At 40.8% G+C, this 14,705-nt stretch overlaps 2 non-coding genes across 2 annotated transcripts; both read left to right on the top strand.

The window, feature by feature from the left end:
* The first annotated feature begins 9,851 nt into the window (after positions 1 to 9,851).
* TRNAD-GUC (transfer RNA aspartic acid (anticodon GUC)) lies at positions 9,852 to 9,923 on the top strand. The gene has a single exon. It is a non-coding gene; the product is annotated as a tRNA-Asp (tRNA).
* A 625-nt stretch (positions 9,924 to 10,548) lies between these two features.
* On the top strand, positions 10,549 to 10,620 carry TRNAW-CCA (transfer RNA tryptophan (anticodon CCA)). The gene has a single exon. It is a non-coding gene; the product is annotated as a tRNA-Trp (tRNA).
* The last annotated feature ends 4,085 nt before the right edge of the window (positions 10,621 to 14,705 follow it).

The following is a 14,705-nucleotide window of genomic DNA, read 5'->3' as shown; positions in this document are numbered from 1 at the left end:
AAACAAGCCATATAACGAAAGAAGCTAAATATAAATACATTTTTAAAGTTTTGCTTAGAAAAAAAATACCATAAACAAACTCAAAAGACATGAAAAACTGGGAACAACATTTTGCATTCCCACAAATCAATAAGAAAAAGACCAATAACTTGATCAAAAATGGGCAAAGGATATGAACAGACAGTTCTCAGGAAAAGAATTTCAAATGGCTTTTAAACATGAAAATACGCTCAATTTTCTCCATAATAAGAGAAACGCAAATTAAAACTACCAGATTGGCAGATAAAATTTTTGATAACACCATGTAGATGAAGGTTAGAAAAACAGATGCTCTCACATATTGCTGGTGGGAGTGTAAACCCGCTCAACCCCTGTGGAGAACAATTTGACAAAATCTATCAAAATCTAAAAGGCATGTTTTGGCAGACACCATTAGTTGTATACCCTAAAATCATTCCTTCATATTCCTTGCTAACAGAATCCAGTTGCTCAGATGGTAATGTGCCAGCTCCAAGCAATGAGTTTATTTATTGATTCATTCATATTTATTAAGCACTTAACTGTGTGCTAGGCACTCTTCTGGGCTTTGGGGATATAACAGTGAAGGAAGCCGACCAAACCCCAGCCTTCGTGATGACTCTGCGCCTACTGATTGAGACTTGAGCAAAACAGCAGCTGTGATGTTTTGCTGTATATTTCAAATAATAGATGACCATATAATTTTTCATCCAAAGCGAGACACTTTTGAGACTGAATGGAGTGCTATTAATAAAATACACCAGGACAACAGGCAAACTGGAGAATATAACCACCCCTAGTCATCCTGAGATAATGATGATATCACCATAGTCTCAGTTGCTGTTCTGAACCGTGCCCTTCCATTCTAAAATGACCCCATCAGGAGCCTTACAGTTCACTCTGGAAGAAAATTAGGACCCAAACTAGCCCTGGAGAAAGTACAAATGACAGATAAATATGAAAAGATACTCAACCTCTTTAATAATGAAGAAAATTGGAATTAAATCAACAATAAGATGCCTTGGACGGATTTACAATAGAGAAAGGATGTGGTCAGAATGCTTTCAAATCATGTGCACCTTTGATTTGAAATTTTAATGCAGTATATAATTTTCTGGGCATATCTCCAGACATAAAACTGATTAAAATATTATTGTTAAATGAAGGAAAAATACTAACCAGATTTCAGTTTTTAAAAACAGCAGAGAACACTAGAAAACTGAAAATCGATATTGTAATCACTACCCATTCCCTCTTGCCAGGTAGTCACTTTCCCAGCCTCCTTGTGACCCAACAGTGGCTAAACAGGGGAACAACGGCCACAGTGCTTCTGGGAAGGCTTTCTTCCTGTTAAAGGGACAAATTCAAAAGGAGAGTTTGCAGGAGCTGCCTCTTCCCTTATGCTCCAACCTTGAAAGTGGCCACGATGCCTGCAGCTGCAGCAGCTAGCTTGTAACCATGAAGTGATAATCATGAAAAGAAAAGTCACTTTGCTCTTTCCCAGAGGAAAGAGAAGAAAGAACCCAGAGCTCTGAATGACCTTGTTGAGTTGCTGTGCCTATCCTGATATCACGGGAGAATTGTAGCTATGGGTCAAAGACGGGAGAAGGACTTTCCTCTGTATGCCCTGTGGTACTTGTTTAATTTCATACCATGTGCATGCCTCACCTGTATAGGGTGGCAGAATACGCCCCCAAAACATGCCACTTTGGCATAGGGATTATTTTGAGCAAAAGGCACCTGAAAAACAGCAGGTGCGAGAAGAGAGCTCTGACCTCCCCTCTTTCTTCCTGACAGCAGGAGACAAAACTCCCATGTGAAAGGTGTCCTGCCTATACCAGGAGGAAAGAAACATTCTTATCCCCAGAGACGGGCCATCAAGGCCCAGAGAAACCCGTACAAACAGACCTTGTTAAAATAACTCATCTTCCCTTAGCCTCCCCACATATTTCGGTTACTTTTCCCCAGTTGCCTCCCTTTGGTCAACCTAGCATAAAAAAGCATGCAGGTTTTGCCACTTCTTTGGGTCTTCATCTTCCAGTGGGGGCTCCCATGTAGACATAAAACTCTGTGTACTTTTCTCCTGTTAATCTGTCTTATGTCAATTTAACCCTCAGGCCCAGCAGGAGACCCTAAGAGGGTAGAGGTGAACTTCGGCCTTCCCAACACCTATTCAAATACAACTGTAATGTCCGAGATCCTATCAACCCCTAAACATTAAAAAATATATATATATTCTTTGTCTAGATTGTGTTTTTTTATTAGAAATGTAATTTTAAAAAACACATAATTTGATGAAAAATGCAATACAAAGAAGTAAATTCTAGACATAAAGGACCTTCAGTATCAACTCACATTATATTGATAAAGCTCCAAGTGGCAGAAATCATTGTCAGCCAAGCTAAAGCCTCGGTATCCAGACTCCTTTCACCTCATTTATCTGCAGTTAACCCAAAATATTGATTTATGTTGTAATTATAGAAAAAAATTTGACCTTCTTAGTTTTAGAACCCAGAAACCTGTACCAAATGCTTTGAGAACTGACCTAATTATTATTTTTTTAATATGCTGATTTTAATGCAAACCCAGATGCTGATTTTAAATTTTTTTTTAAAAAGCAGTATCCACACCTCTATAGTTTCAAAGACTAGACCTGCCAAGATTGTTGGTGTGTGATTCCTTCCTCTAAAATTCCAGACATTCTCGTCTCCAGGCATCACCATGTGGGGACAGCGCTGTGTGAAAATGGCTGTGAGCTTTGTGGGTTATGTCTGGCTATACCTCACTGGGACACCAGAGGGCGCGCGGAGGGCCGGCACTTGTTTTTCTTTAAATCTCGAATCAAAGTCCGTGCGGAGAACAACAAAAGACTCGGAACACAGGCGCCGGCAGACAAAGGGACGAGGAAAAAAGGCTGCACGCCCTGTTTTACTGGAGTTGAAGTTTGCTCCCTAGTCCCCCCCCCCCTCCGCGCCATAAAGAACTAGAAATAAACAACTTCAGCTGCAAAATAATGAAATCTTCGACTAACAAGGAAAAAGAGTCGAATAGGTTGGTCACCGTAGGTCCAGGGAAGACTATCACGGGTGTGCATTTGAGCTATTTGCTTTGCCTGATACTAGTAACTTAAAAAAAATTTTTTTATTGTTTGTTTTTCCGAGTTCAAGAATAATATATGCACATATTAGAAAATTTAGAAAATAAAAAGCAGAAAGAACAGAGATCATCAACCTACTCTAACCCAGATATAACTATTTTTAATATCTTCATGTATTTCCAGACTTTTTTCAATATTTATATATGCATAGAAAAATAGGACTCTGCACGCTATTTTGTGCTGGTTTTCTTCTCATTTATAGTATCATCAACTTCATTTTTATCAATAAATTCTAACATAACCTTGCTAATCACATGAGTGAATCACCATAGAAGAAATTTCAAAAGTGCTACAGGCAGGTTTTTCCTAAGATAGCAGCAACGTGAATGCAGACCCGGGTCATGTATTTGAAGCAGAAATTTTTCTGTTGCTTTGCATTTGGAAGACAAAACAGGTAAAGACTAAAGAAAGGAAGTAGAAATTATTTCACCCCACCCCGAATAAGCGGAATGAATTTGTCCTTCCCAGGAGCCTGAGGACTGACCCCAAAGGGTGAGGGGAGAGCGTGGGTCACCAGGACCAAGTGGTCCTCCCAGTGGGACCAATGCTTGCCTTAAGGCCAGACAGGTCAATCAGTACTGCTACTAACCCGGGCAGGCCAGCAGGCGGTCAGCAAGACAGGAAAAAAGTCGGGAAGAGGGAGGTCACTGACCTTGAGGCTTGGAGCCAATGCCAGCAGGCGGTTTCCTCAAAGGGCAGGAAGCTGAGACCAGCCCAGGGGCAGGAGCCACAGGGAAGGTGATGCCAAGATCTGATGCCCTGGAAGTCACCAATGGTCACCTCGTCACTGAGCTGGCAGATTCCCTTGCTTTACTGCAACAAATAAAGGGAAGAGTGGTGATGCTCTCAGCCCTGAGAACTGAGGGAAATCACCAGAGCTCTCTGAGCCTCAGTTTCCTTATTTGCAGAACTGAACAGGTCAAAAGATCTGTAAGGTTCCTGCCAGCTCCTCAACGTCTGTGATTTTTAACTATCCTCAACTGTGTGTTCTAATGAACAGGGAAGACATTCTCGCCTCCGCAACCCTCTCCCCCAAGCAGCAGCCCCTCTCCTTGCTGTTTCCAAAATCACCACATACTCTTTCCCAAGCTCTGAGCCTTTGCATTAGTGCTTCCCCATTCCAGAAGTGCTGGAAAACCTTTTCCCCTTCTCTTTCCAAGTTCTTCATCATCCTTTGAAGGCCCAGCTGAAAAGCTGGTTTTCTTCGACCACCCCCGGCAGAGTTTGTCCTTCCTTCTCTGTAAGCCCATCGTGTTTTGCACATACTTCCATCACTTTCTACTTGTGTGACCTGAACCTTCTTATGCCTCAGTTTCCTCATCTGTAAAGGCGGAGAATTATTGTACCAAACTCATAGGATTGTAATAAGGATCAAATAGTTAACACACGTAAAGCACTTAAAACAGAGCCTACACGTAGTAGCTCTCAACAAGCATGGATATGCCTCCATCATAGCACTTAACAAACTGTATTAGAACTATTGTTAAAGAGTCCGCCTCCTCCAAGAAATCGGAGTTCCTCGAGGGCAGGAAGTGAATCTTACTCATATCTTTGTCCCCATTGCCTAGCTTCATGCCTGGAACAAAGAATAAATCAATAAAGTTTACTTTTTAATGAGAAAGAAAAGAAAAGACTGAAGTGTTGATTGAACTGGAGGGGGATAGACTCCTGCATCTCAGTTTTAACTTTGGGTTATTGTTTAAATACATTAGGCCAAGAGAGAGTGAAGTATAAGTATTCTCAATAGAATCCTTTTTTCCGTTAATAACTAAACAGGTACCCATCTAGCTCTGTCTTCCAGGCCCAAATCATAAACATTCACCTTTGAATTTTAACATTTATGGAGAGTTAGTTCCCATATTTGCACAAGAAGTTTTGCATAGCTGTAAATAATGTTTCTGTGAATGAATGATTATAGAATCCAAACTACCCAGGAGCAATTTAGGCTCTTCTTTAATTATAGGGCAGGAGGAAAGGGAAGAAGGAAGGTTGGGTAGTGAGCTGGCCCCAGTTCTTGTTTACATATGTTCAGAGGTTGGGTTGAGGAAGTGAGAATAATAGAGAAAAAAGGGAAGAAACAAAAGAAACCAGGTCATACATGCTCTGATAAAAATAAAAGTTCGTTAAGAGAGTGAAAAGATAAGACAAAGCTCAGGAGAAAATATATCCCCCAAGATATATTATATATGTGTTGATACATATTATGTATGTGTTGATATATCCCAAGATATATATCAGATATGTATTACAAAACACACATCTGATAAAAAGACTGATAATCAGAATGTGTAAAGAACTTTCAAAACTCAATAATAAGAAAACAACCCAATTAAAGAATGGGCAAAAGGGCCAGCCCCGTGGCTTAGCGGTTAAGTGCGCGGGCTCTGCTGCTGGCGGCCGGGGTTCAGACCCCAGGCGTGCACCGACGCACTGCTTCTCTGGCCATGCTGAGGCCGTGTACCACATACAGCAACTAGAAGGATGTGCAACTATGACATACAACTACCTACTGGGGCTTTGGGGGAAAAATAAATTTAAAAAATTATAAAAAAAAAATGGGCAAAAGATTTGGAGGCTTAAATAAATCCATGAAAATATGCTCAACATCATTAATCATTAGGGAAAGGCATATTAAAACCACAGTCAGATCCCACTACATGCCTATTAGAATTACAATACCAAGTGATAGCAAAGATGTGGAACAAGGAGCACTCTCATATTTTCTTTGGCGGGAATGCAAAATGTTATAGCCAGTTAGGAAAACAGTTTGACAGTTTCTTATAACGGTAAACCTACACTTACCCTAAGACTCAGCAGCCCCACTCCTAAGTATTGACCCAAGAGAAATGAACATATACATCACACAAAAACCTGTACACTAATGTTTATAACAGCTGTATTTATGATAGTCAAAAACTGGAAACAACCCAAATGTCCAAATGTCCATCAACTAGTGAGTGAATAAACAAACATTCATACAATAGAACACTAATTAGCAATTTACAAAACAACAATGGATACACACAACAACGTGGATGACTCTCAAAATCATTAAGCTAAAGGAAAGAAGCCATGTGCAAAAGGCTACAAACTATATGGTTCCATTAATATGACATTCTGAAAATGGAAATCAGAGCAGTGGTGCCTGGGGCTGGAGGGAGGGGACTGATTGCAAAGGGGCATAAGGGAATTTTGTGATGGGGTGATGGAAATAGTCTATAACTTGATTATGGTCAAAATTCATAGAATGGTACACCGAAAAAAGAGTGAATTTTACTGTATGTAAATTATACGTCACTAAACAAGGGAGGGAGGGAGGGAGGAAGGAAGCAAGGAAGCAAGGAAAGAAGGGAAGAAAGAAAAAGAGTAATGAATAAGAGGCCAAAACAAAGGTCTTAACACAGCCTGAGAGAGCCTGCATCATCCTGCTCCCATTAGCCTTTCAGCCTCGTCTCTCCCATGATCCTCCTCACTCTCCCTAGCCACTTCAGCCTTCTTTCAACCCCTCTACTCACCACATTCCCTCAGTTCCTATAACCTTTGCACATCCAGTTCCATATACCAAGAAAGCTCTTCCCTCCACATCGTCTTCTTAGTAACTGTCTCAGTTGTAATTTTACTTTTTTGTTGTGGTTATTCTTTGATTAGTGATATGTGTCTCCCCCACTAAAATGAAAGCTCCTTGAGGTCAGGGTCTGCCTTTGTTCATCACTGTATCTCCAGCACCCAGCAGTGTGCTTGGCCTATACAATGAGTACCCAACCATTATATGCAACTGCCTACTCAGTGTCTCAACCTTAACACATCCAAAACCGAAATGCTTATTATCCTTCCAAATCCTGCTCCACAGGCAGAGCCGCCATGTTGCACAATTCCAAGGAATGCCATCCACAGGACATGTATGTGAATGGTCCCCTGCCTCATCCCCAGTGTGCCCTTCACGTGGACTATCATTATGGATGGTGCCCTCTGAAGTTGTGCATTCTTCTCCACTTCAGTTGATGGCCACTCTATCCTTCCAGTTGCTCAGGCAAAAATTTTGGAAGCATCTTTGATTCCTCTTTTACTCTCACACGTCACATTCACTCTATTAGGAAATTCTACTGGCTCTACCTTCAAAATATACCAGCAACTCTCACATTCTCCACCACTCCCATTCTAGCCTGAACCACCATCATCTCCCACATGGATTATGGCAATAGACCTCACTGGTCTCCCTGCTTCTGCTCTTGGCGCCCTACAGTTCTACTCTCACCCCAGTAGCCAAAAACCTCTTAAAACATAAATCAGACCATGCCACTTCTCTGTTCAAAATCCTATACTAGCTCCCCATTTCCCGTCAAAATAAAATGCAAAGTCTTTACAATGACCTCTAAGGCCCCACATGCCTCCCAAATAACTATATGACTATATTCCTTACTTCTTTCAAGTCTGTTCAAATGTTACCTTCTTAAAATGAGGCCCTCTAACCATTCTACTTAATTTACCACTCTCCAAACTCCTTTACCATGCTGTCTTTTCTATTTCCACTCTTGTCACCATCTAACACACTTACTTATTATATTCATTGTTTATTGTCTATCTTCCTTCTGCTAGGATACAAGTACCACAAGAACAAGATTTGTCCATTAAAACCTCCCCATGCATCTAAAACAATGTCTGGCATATTGTAGGTTCAACAGTGAATGAATAACTACAGTGCCTGCTAAGTAATTAGAGATTAGAGTAAATATTGATAGGTACAGGAACAAGCACGACACATATGTTGATACTAGTGATCAAGTTTTTCTCTCCATATCACATATTAATTGTTAATATACATGTATATGGAACTGTGCAGCAGGGTGAACACTGGACAAGATTTGCAGTCAAGCTTTGGGTGATTCCTGGCCTCCCACCACTTCCTACCTGTATGACTCTGCACAAAATTCTCTTTATCCACCTGTAAAATAGGGATACAACATATGCCCTATTGACCTCACGGGGCTGTTGAGAAGAAGAAATGAATGTGAATGGTTTTGCAAGCTGTGGTAAGCTATACAAACAGCTATTTAGGTAGAGCAAGAGTTGAAACTTTCAATAACATCGATTGCCATGATGCTATTTAACTCCAAAGAGAGTTCTGTGCCCTCTGTACCGCCAGTTAGATTTTAACCTTTACTTTCTCCCAGTGCTGACAGTGAGGAATCTCTGAGCTCCCTTACCCTGTTCAGGTTAGTTACCCTCTCTTCCTTTCCATTTTAGGAAGATGGACAGCAGGTGCTGAGTTCCCTCCTCCAGGATCTCTGCTGACTCAGGTTGCTTCTTCATTTCCCTAGGGAGGCAAAAAAAAAAAGAAGAGCAGTAACAACACATGGATGAACACTGGCACAGCTGTACCAGAGCTTAGGTAGAGAGGATGGTGTCTCTTCTGAAGGGACAAAGAGTAAGCCTCTTCTCCCACAGTGTGGAACATGGGGGCAAACAGGCAGTTCAAACCTGGGTTCCCACTGCCTTACAGCTTTGCCAGTTGAGAGACCTGGGGCAAGTCCCTTCAATCTTACCGGGAAAAGGACATCACCATAGTTATCACAGTGCCCTTTGGACCTCACACAAGTTATTGGGGGGTCAGAAGTAGAAGGCGGCTCCAGGACACTGAGTTTTATTGAGGCTTTTGCTGTTTTTAAGAGTGAAAAAAAATGCCAAACAGACCTCAGAAGTTGCCATTTAATGTCTGCATTAAACAAATAATCCCTTTCATCAGATGGAAAATATTATGGAACTTATGATCTATAAAAATATATTAATTCATAGTAAACTACAAGGAATGGATTCCTTTGACACATAAGTTTAAGTTCTATAATGAAAACTTTCAATCATGTCAATTTGTTACTCTATGAATTCTCTTATTTAGAAATAATGTCAAAAGTTTATATGTGAGGCCCTCCTGGTCCCTCTGGGAACAGGTTTGATCCTGTTTATGGAAAGGCTCAGCATGATACAAATTATTCTGTTAGTGTACTTTCCTAACCCTATGTTTAATCAATGGCACATCCTTGTTTTGAATTATTTAAATGTATGTATTATTATTTAACCATTTACATGTTTCTATGTCATTTTCAAGTAAACTGTAGACGCCTCAGGAAAGAAACCGAAATACAGGAAAAAGCAGCTAATAAAATTTCATTGGGCTGCAGCTGGTCAAATGCATGAGCCGAGTTTTGTGTCACGAAAGCTTACCAATTGTTTGAAGAGGCACGGGACTGTGGGACAACCCTGACTGCCCCAGACATCTGGCAACCATATGATATCCTTGAACTTCGGCTTCAGAATGAATATATAAATTTGTGAAGGTAAAGCTCGGCTTCAACTCACATACTTTTGGTCACTATTAAAACAAATTAAAAACCTCCCGCCAGAAATCTAAATCATCTGGAAAGTATAAGGAGCCCCAGGAAACTTTTTTCAACATTTCTAAAACTTCCACTAAAACTGGAAGTGCAGTTTTTTCCTATACTATTGACTCTCTTCACCGACGAAGGGTGCAGGGCGCCCAAGCAGGATAACGAGAGGAGCAGCGAGCGGTCTAGGTGCCCCAGTTTCACACCTTCGCGGGGCGGGCGGAAGGGAGACGAACCCGGGGGAGGGACTCTTTTCTCACCTTGAAGAACTACTTAGGAGAACATTCACCAACAACTCCTCGTTAGTATAGTGGTTAGTATCCCCGCCTGTCACGCGGGAGACCGGGGTTCAATTCCCCGACGGGGAGGCTCACGAATTTTTAATTAGCCACCTTTCTGTGTAATTCAACCATGCTGACATCTTTTTTAAGTACCTCTCTTCAAAATGGTGACTTTTAAGCTTAATGCTCACCGTGAAATAAAAGCCTACCCTAAGAGTAAAATGCTTTATATCGTTGATAGGACAAGAAGGGAGGAAGGATGACAACGTTTCGAAAGACCTCACCCCTGCTTCCAGCCGCTGGCTGGCAAAGGCCTGCGCGTGCGCAGTGACGCCCCGCCAAATTCCAGCTGGAGGTCACGAACTCACCGCGCGGAACCCGTCGGGGGAGGGGAGAGAGACGGTGGAGTCTCCGCCCCTAAGGGGCGGGTAAGGACGGAAATCGCTCGCTGAAGAAGAGGAAGGACCGGTTTCCGTAGACGCGGGGGACCCGAGCAAACGGGAAACGTCATTTTCCCGCCTCCGCTGGTTCCGTGCCGAGTTAGGTAGAGGGCTAGGTGTCAGGAAAATTTGGGCGCTAAAGCAATCAGTTTCCGGCTCCAAACTGTACTGAGTGGAGGGGCAGGGAGAGAATGGAAGAAAGGTACGGCGAGCCCGGAAGAGACGCCATTTTACCGCAGTCCTAAGACACTGCGCGAGCCAGAGCCCAGCAGGACCTCGTGGCGCAACGGTAGCGCGTCTGACTCCAGATCAGAAGGCTGCGTGTTCGAATCACGTCGGGGTCATGATTCTTTTATTTCTTAAACCACCGGCTTCTATAAACCTAGGTGTATTCCCGCCATTTTTTGAAAAATGTCTTTAATTTTAGGATTAAATCTTACTCGATCAAATGTTATCCTAGTAATCGTTAGTCTGCAAAAAGACAAGGCTCACTATGTCGTAGAGCCTTATGGCTTACTTTTTTTGTACCGTTAGGCCTTGTAAAGTGAGTTTTCTGTCGTTTAACGTGCATAACGTGTAGAAATGAGGACTGTTACTGTTGTGCATTAGTGGGCATATCAGTCCACGATGGTCCTTCACGGGACGTGTACAATACACTGTACAAGCTGTTTTTCCAAAAACAGTTTTAGACCCGTTCGCCTTTTTGAAAGCAAGTACTATAGAGCACAATTTCTAACTCTGAATATTATAGTAGTTTACCTGTTGTAGCCCGTGTGGCAGGCACTGTAAACAACCTTACAACGTGTAATTAATATCTCACCTTTACAGATGAAACTGTGGCACACAGAGAAATAGTGACCTGCCAAGGGTCACCCAAGACTCCAAACCAGGTGAATGACTCCAGATTCCCCTCGTTACTAGATGTTTTATAGTAAAAGTGGAAGCAAACTGTTGAAAGAACGTGCTAGAAGCCGTTGGAGTTAAGTGATACACCAATACACTTTTTATATTTTCACCAATTCATGCGTGTGTTAACAAGTCAGATACCACTTTCAACTATTAATCTCTTTAATAGCAGAAAGCAAAGCTTACTCATTCACCTTTGTAAGCTCCAGGACTCTTAGTACTGAACAGTGCCTTAAAGGCATGTGTCAAACATTTTTTGTGCAAAAAATCAATAGCAAGACTATGAGAAATTAGTATTTTTAGATTTTTATTGGATATGTTCCATGAAAGTCCCTGAGTTTTTCTGCTCAACGTTTTGAAAATATCAAAGATTCATTTATTACGATTCAACCTATTATAGCAGTATATGTTGTATTTTCACTTCATGTAGTTTGTTCTTCCCTCTATTTGGTTAGACTGAGATTAGATCATTCACTTCAACTGTTTTTATGGACCACCAACTATGATGAGCCTGATACTGTGCTAATAAGCACTGAGGAAAAGGATACACTGAATAAAAATAGGCTTTTTTGAGCAACAGGAGACAGATTGTTAAGTAACAAAATACCATAATGTTGGGATAAGTGCCATGAAAGTAGCATGAACAGAGTGGTGTGGGGTGCTAAAATAGGAACATTAACTCTGCCTTGGGTAGTTCAAGAAGGCCTCATACAGGAGGATCTGGAAAAATAATGAAAAGTTTCCTATGTGACTTTAAGGCATTTATTTATCCAATGGACATATTTGAATGCCTTTTGAGTCAAGCTCTGTCACTTAATATCCCTGGGATCTGATTTCTTCAACTTAAAAGTAGAGGTTTATATTAGTTTGCTAGGGCCACCATAGCATAATACCACAGACTGGGTGGCTTAAACAACAGAAATTTATTTTCTCAGAATTTTGGAGGCTGGAAGTCCAAGATCAAGATGACAGCAGGGTTGGTTTCTTCTGAGACCTGTCTGTGGCTTATAGATGACCATCTCACTGTGTCCACACAGTCTTTCCTCTGTACTTGCACATCCCTGATCATGCTGTATGTCCAGCTTTCCTCTTATAAAGACGCCAGTCAGTGGATTAGGGCCCACTCTAATGGCCTTATTTTAACTTAATCACTTCTTAAAAGGCCTCATCTCCAAATACAGTCACCTTTTGAGGTACTGGGGGTTAGGGCTTCAACATATGAATTTGGGGGGCACAATTCTGCCCGTAACAGAAGTAATGTTCTTTCTTCCTCCGGGCAACTTTTGCATATAGAGTATGTATCTGTAACAATACTTATGTGATCTTAGCTTGACCCAAGCATGTTATCTCATTTGTACAAAATCATACTCTTGTGAGGTAGACAGAGCAGGTTGTATTACCTCGTTAATTATTTTGTTATGGCAGCCCTGCAAACGAATACAGTATAGCTTCTTTGGAGAACTACTAGTTCACTATGGCTGGAGGGGAAGAGCGACATAGCTGTAGAGGTGAACAGGAGTCTGATCACGCAGGACCTTGTGTGCCATTCTAACTCAAGATTTTATTCTGAAGGCAATACAGAGCTATTATTTAAGAATGTGACAGGGTCAACTCTAGCTTTACAAAGAATGTGAAAAATGGCCTAGAGCTGTTGTTTCTGGACCAGCATCCTGGGAACAAGTTAGAAATACGAATTTTCAGGCCCCACCCTAGACCTACAGACTCTCAAAACTCTGAGGGTGGGGCCTAGCAACCTGACTTTTAACGAGGCCCTCCAGGTTATTCTGATGCAAGCTAAAGTCAGAACCATGGGCCTATAGAATAAGGCCATACTGGAGGTCCCACTTACCTCACAGGGTTGTTTAGAGAATCAAATAAGATAAAATACATAAAAATCTTTTCTAAGTTGTAAAGCAGTATATATACATGTCATTATTAATACTGCTATAGCTCTAAAACTGTCACTTCACAGGTTCTAGCTTCTTTCCCAAGACTGGACATCTGTAGTTTCTTAGAATGGCCCATTTGCTGACTTGCTATAACTTTGAAATGACCTAAAATACAACACTTCATTTTAACTTAAGCGTCTGCAATCATTATACAGGAATGATGTGAGGAAAGAGGCTCTGGAATAGACAGATCCATATTTGAATTCCTAAATCCTGACACATAATAGCTCTGTGATTTTGTTCTATTTCACTAAAAATTTTCCAGTCTATCATTTATTGTTCCAAGTGGATTTATCCATTAGTATAGAATGCTCTGAGCATTTATTTCAGCTGTTTAATAAGCTAGGTTTCTCTTTTGAGGTTGTTTTTAATCAGTTACCTAAGACTGATATACTCTGGATGAACTGATAAAATGGAGCCTTTGGCAATGCAAAACTGAAAGACAGACTCAGAATTCTGATAAACCAAGTGATTTCCCAATTTCTTACACTAATTCAAAGAGAAAAGTAGCTATGGTTATAAAATCATATGTATTCATTGTAGAAATCTTAGCAAATATAGAAAACCATAAGGAAGAAAATAAAAATCACCTGTGCCCCACCACCTGCAGGAAACTACTACAAACATTTTGGTCTATATTCATTTAGTCTGTGTGTGTGTGTGTGTGTGTGTGTGTGTGTGTATTTTTTTTTTCTTCTGAGGAGGATTCACCCTGAGCTAACATCTGTGCTAATCTTCCTCTATTTTTTAGTATGTGGGCCGCCAGCACAGCATGGCCACTAACAGAGCAGTGTAGGTCCACGCCTAGAACTGGGCCCTGGCCGCCAAAACAGAGCATACTGAACTTAACCACTAGGCCACCCGGGCTGGCTCTCTTTGTATATATTTTTAAAGATACGCATATCCATACACACTTCAGTTCTTCGTAGAACTGAGATCTTACTGTAATATAGTTCTCAATTTTTCTACATGTTTTTTACTTAATGCTATATTGTGAACATTCTCTCATATTCTTAAATAAGTGTCAAGAACATAATTTTTATGACCATATAGTATTTCGTCATCTGCTCTGTTGGAGGTGACACCTTTAAATTCACAACCAAGCCCTATGCAAAACAGGATAATGAAAAACAAAAAAGTCAGCTGTACATTAATAACATTAAGAACTTCAAGAAAGGAAATGGAGGCTGTTATCTAAGTGATTTAGAAAAAAAAAGTTTTGGAAGAGTTTTCTGAAAAAGCAATTGCATCAGTTTTTTTTTTTTAAGCTGTGGCTTCACATAGAAATATCTTCCCACTGTTTCCCAAGGTTTTAGGTATCAATGCTGTAACCTTTTAAAGATTTTTTTTAAAACCTAATACCTGTTTCAACATAAAAGGTACAAAAATTTTTATTTTGGATGAATGTAACACAAAATAAAACACCAAGTCATTGCTTTTTTTAATTCAGGAATTTCACAGGAGATGACTGAAAGAATCAAGTCCTTGAGGAGAGAAGGATGAGATCCAGAGCACAAGTGGTGGAATTCACTCTGATAGAAGGACACCTCTTCCACTGACACAAAATGCCAGAG

Source organism: Ceratotherium simum, chromosome 25 (assembly GCF_057802395.1).
Source record: "Ceratotherium simum simum isolate JZ-2026a chromosome 25, ASM5780239v1, whole genome shotgun sequence".
Classification (NCBI taxonomy): Eukaryota; Metazoa; Chordata; class Mammalia; order Perissodactyla; family Rhinocerotidae; genus Ceratotherium; species Ceratotherium simum.
The sequence above is the reverse complement of the archived record's forward strand: the minus strand, read 5'-3'. Positions and strand labels throughout refer to the sequence as shown.